Source organism: Nanorana parkeri, unplaced genomic scaffold (genome assembly GCF_000935625.1).
Source record: "Nanorana parkeri isolate BGI_ZX_2015 unplaced genomic scaffold, ASM93562v1 scaffold1634, whole genome shotgun sequence".
Taxonomy (NCBI): Eukaryota; Metazoa; Chordata; class Amphibia; order Anura; family Dicroglossidae; genus Nanorana; species Nanorana parkeri.
The window spans coordinates 276,097-281,413 of NW_017307902.1; the positions used below are offsets into that span (position 1 = coordinate 276,097).

General features: G+C 46.5%; 1 long non-coding RNA gene across 1 annotated transcript; it reads right to left on the reverse strand.

Annotated features, from left to right (window-relative positions):
* Positions 1-1,515: 1,515 nt before the first annotated feature.
* Positions 1,516-3,108, reverse strand: LOC108799126. Its single transcript, XR_001941999.1, has 3 exons — positions 3,038-3,108; positions 1,801-1,808; positions 1,516-1,528 (listed from the first exon to the last, which is right to left on the reverse strand). It is a non-coding gene; the product is annotated as an uncharacterized LOC108799126 (long non-coding RNA).
* Between the last annotated feature and the right edge of the window lie 2,209 nt (positions 3,109-5,317).

Sequence of the window (5,317 nt, forward strand, 5' to 3'; positions counted from 1 at the left end):
GTACAGGAAGTGGTCTGTGTTGAGTACAGGAAGTGGTCTGTGTTGGGTACAGGAAGTGGTCTGTGTTGGGTACAGGAAGTGGTCTGTGTAGGGTACAGGAAGTGGTCTGTATTGGGTACAGGAAGTGGTCTGTATTGGGTACAGGAAGTGGTCTGTATTGGGTACAGGAAGGGCTCAGTATTGAGTACAGGAAGTGGTCTGTGTTGGGTACAGGAAGTGGTCTGTGTTGAGTACAGGAAGTGGTCTGTGTTGGGTACAGGAAGTGGTCTGTGTTGGGTACAGGAAGTGGTCTGTATTGAGCACAGGAAGTGGTCTGTATTGGGTACAGGAAGTGGTCTGTATTGGGAACAGGAAGGGCTCAGTATTGAGTACAGGAAGTGGTCTGTGTTGGGTACAGGAAGGGCTCAATATTGAGTACAGGAAGTGGTCTGTATTGGGTACAGGAAGTGGTCTGTATTGAGTACAGGAAGTGGTCTGTGTTGGATACAGGAAGTGGTCTGTATTGGGTACATGAAGTGGTCTGTATTGAGTACAGGAAGTGGTCTTTATTGGGTACAGGAAGTGGTCTGTATTGAGTACAGGAAGTGTTCTGTATCGAGTACAGGAAATGGTCTGTGTGGGAAATATCGGGGGTGTGATTGAAGCCCTACGCCTAAGCCCCCTGACTGCAAGAAAGAAAAAAAGAGGACCCCAAGCGTATGTAATGTCACAACTTTTATTTGCATTACATTTTTCACCAAGATTTTGCAGTGATGATGGGAGAGTCGGAGCACTGTGTGTAAAGTTTTCTCCAGAACATCCGAAAGATGGACATTGGGGTTAAGGGCTGGAGTCTGTGGTGGCCAATCCATGTGTGACAATGATGTCTCATGTTCCTTGAACCCGATGAGTCCCGGCATTGTCATCTTGGAATTTGCCCAATGCGCCATCAGGGAAGAAAACATCCATTGATGGAAAATCCTGGCCATTCAGTATATTCAGAGAGGCCGCTGACCTCAATTGTTGGGCACCCAGACCTGACCAACCAACCAAACTCCATATCATAACACTGCCCCCCACAGGATTGGACGGTAGGCCCTAGTCATGATGGGAGCATCACTTCTTCCACCTCCTTTCTTACCATGATGTGCCCATCACTCTGGAACAGGGTAAGTCTGGACTCATCAGACCACATGACCTTTTTCCATTGCTCCGGAGTCCAATCTTTATGCTCCCCAGCAAACTGAAGCATTTGTTTTCCGATTGGCTCCCCGATGAGGTTTTCTGAAGGCTACACAGCGGTTTAGTCTTAATCATAGCCATGATTTATTACCAACCACATTCCTTCCTAGAAGATGAAGGTTGATCTCTATCCTTCCTCAAACTTGATGGTTGAAGGCTATCCTTCCTCAAAGATGATGGTTGACCGCTATCCTTCCTGAAAGATGATGGTTGACCGCTATCCTTCCTCAAACATGATGGTTGACCACTATCCTTCCTCAAAGATGATGGTTGACCGCTATCCTTCCTCAAACATGATGATTGACCACTATCCTGCCTTAAACATGATGGTTGACCGCTATCCTTCCTCAAAGATGATGGTTGACCACTATCCTTCCTCAAAACATGATGGTTGACCACTATCCTTTCTCAAACATGATGGTTGACCACTATCCTGCCTTAAACATGATGGTTGACCGTTATCCTTCCTCAAAGATGATGGTTGACCACTATCCTACCTCAAATATGATGGTTGACCGCTATCCTTCCTCAAACATGATGGTTGACCACTATCCTTCCTCAAACATGATGGTTGACCACGATCCTTCCTCAAGCATGATGGTTGACCACTATCCTTCCTCAAATATGATGGTTGACCACTATCCTGCCTTAAACATGATGGGTGACCTCTATCCTTCCTCAAAAATGATGGTTGGCCTCTATCTTTCCTCAAGCATGATGGTTGACCACTATCCTGCCTTAAACATGATGGGTGACCTCTATCTTTCCTCAAAAATGATGGTTGACCACTATAGTTACATAGTATTTGAGGTTGAATAAAGACAAGTCCAACCTATCCTTCCTCAAACATGATGGTTGACCTCTATCCTTCCTCAAACATGATGGTTGACCTCTATCCTTCCTCAAACATGATGGTTGACCACTATCCTTCCTCAAACATGATGGTTGACCACTATCCTTCCTCAAACATGATGGTTGACCACTATCCTTCCTCAAACATGATGATTGACCACTATCCTTCCTCAAACATGATGGTTGACCACTATCCTTCCTCAAACATGATGGTTGACCACTATCCTTCCTCAAACATGATGGTTGACCACTATCCTTCCTCAAACATGATGGTTGACCTCTATCCTTCCTCAAACATGATGGTTGACCTCTATCCTTCCAGGTTTTGATAATATATTGGACAGTTTTCAACCCAATTTTAGTCGTTTTCTTTCCTTGATGCCGGCCAATAATTTCGCCTTTCTGAAACAGAGTTCCATCTTGTCCATGACCCGAGGTTATGTCTCCTGACACGGTTGTTGAAGACATGAGAAGCTCCTCACTGCATCCTTTAGGGTTTAATAACTTGTTGCCGGCTGAAACATATTGATTACGGCAGGAATTCTCCAATGGAAGACTCGCACCTATTGGCTGAGCTTTTTTTTGGACAGGAAGTGTATAAAGAACCAAACATTAGCATATAAGCACCTAACAATGTCCTTAAATCATAAGCACTCCAGGCAGGAATATGGCTTCTTCTATGTGAGATCTTTGATGTCTAACTAGTTCTGATTTCTGTGCATGACATTTCCCACACACTGGGCAGACGTATGGCATATCGCCCGTATGCAACCTCTGATGTCTTGAAAGGCTGGCCTCATCTGAAAAACATTGAAAGCATTTAGAACAGGAGTACGGCTTGTCCTCTGTGTGAGATCTCTGATGAATAACAAGGTCTGTTTTCTGTGCAAAACTTTTTACGCACTCATGACAGGAATGTGGCTTCTGCCCTATGTGAGATCTCTGATGTCTGGAAAGCTGGGACCTCTCTGAAAAACCTCGTCCACACTCAACGCAGGAATAGGGCTTCTCCCCCGTGTGAGACCTCTGATGTCTGGAAAGAAGGGACTTCTGTGAAAAACATCGCCCACACTCAGGGCAGGAATATGGCTTCTCCCCTGTATGGAGTCTTTCATGTTTAACAAGTCCTGATTTGTGTGTATAACATTTCCCGCAATTCAAGCAGGAAAAAGGCTTCTCGCTAGAGTGGAAACTCTGATGTCTGGAAAGCTTGGTCTTGTCTGAAAAACTTTTCTCGCACTCAGGGCATGAATACGGCTTCTCCCCTGTGTGAGATCTGTAATGAATGTCCAGTGTACATTTACGAAGAAAGCTTTTCCCACACTCAGGACAAGAGTATGGCTTCTCACCCGTGTGAGACCTTTGATGTCTGGAAAGATGATGCTTATGTGAGAAACATTTCTCACACTCAGAACAGGAATACGGCTTCTCCCCCGTGTGAGATCTCTGATGTCTAACCAGTGCTGATTTACGAAGAAAACTTTTCCCACACTCTGAACAAGAATGAAGCTCCTCACCTGTGTGAGTTCTCTGATGTACAGAAAGACTTAATTCGGAGCCAAAACTTTCCCGACACTCAGGCCAGGAAAATGTCTTCTCCCCCTGAATTCCGTCACAATCCCCCACAGGACGAGGCCGCTCAGAGTCAGATGGATTCCATGGTCTATCCACACTGTGACGTCCACCATCCATAGCTGAGCTCATTGTCTCTTCTCCCGCACAATCTGCTGTGATGTCCTCATCTTCCATCTTACAACCTGGAGATAAAGTCAGACGATCCTTTGAGGGTTCCTCCATGGCGTGTCCTGGAAACATAGAAACACATGACGGAGAGATATGAGAGGGTTAGATGACTTCACTCAACATTCCATCTGGATCAGGAGGTCTGAGTGAGCAGATGTTCTATGAGGAGGTCCCAACCAGCCGGGACTCCTCCCCTCTTCAGTCAAAGGGCCTTTGCTCCTCCTCCCAGATCACTACTACATTGACACAGCCTTGTCAGAAGAGGAGGAGATAATGGGGACTGGAAGGAGCATGCTCTTCACCCAACCACAAGCCTAGGCACTGGGTCATGTGACCTCAGGGAAATAAGAGCTTCAAAGTTCAAACTTCCCCGTCAAGCTTCAAAGACCATTCACCACAACACAAGTGACCATAAACCTAGGCTCCTGGTGATAATCAACACTGGAGGGAGCTTGCAGTCAATTGGCTTAGAAGAGGCACCAACCGACATAATACTGCCAACTGAACCCCAGGAAGGGTATTAGTACAAGGAGTTTACCTATTATTGGCTGATATCACTCAGCTCCGCCCTACTCTGGACCAATCAGTGTGCAGTAAAAGATGAATACAATATGGGTCACCTGTGCTGGTCTCTGTAGGCGTGTCCTCCTCTATAGACGTCCTCATCATCCCGGCCTCCTCCGTATATCGCTGATCATCCCTCACATACGTCTCTTCTACTTCACCCTCAACTTTCATCTTCATCAGATCTTCACCCTAAACCAACAGAACGGCAGAAAGTCTCATCTGTGACATAGAAGTATTTATGATGTGACATCACATAGAAGATCTCATCTTGTAGAGTCCACACGTCATCTCCACATGTCAGAGCGTTCCATCACTTTATGTTCCCGCCCCTCAACTCCACCCACCTGATCATGGCGGGGGATGGTGAGATGTTCCTGGGTGGAGTCCCGGGAATATAGAGGACGGGGACATCTCTCTGGTGGGTTCCTCTTACTAGGTGGCTTCATCATAATGTCCTTGTGACCTTCAGAAAGCTCCTCCATCACTCCGTACTCCTCGTCCTCCTCTTTATGTTCTTCTTTAACAACAATATTATCATCCCCGAGGTTTCCAATCTGAGTATATAAAACATTTATTGGAACAAATAAACTTGTATAATACATTATAATGGCCAATAATTGTTCATCATCTACCTGATCATGGTGGGGGAGGGTGAGATGTTCCTGGGTGGGATCCCGGGCATACAGAGGACGGGGACATCTCTCATGGTGGGGGACGGTGAGATCTTCCTGGGTGGGATCCCGGGCATAAAGAGGACGGGGACATCTCTCATGGTGGGGGATGGTGAGATCTTCCTGGGTGGAGTCCCGGGAATACAGAGGGCGGGGACATCTCTCATGGTGGTGGATGGTGAGATCTTCCTGGGTGGGATCCCGGGAATACAGGGGGCGGGGACATCTCTCATGGTGGGGGACGGTGAGATCTTCCTGGGTGG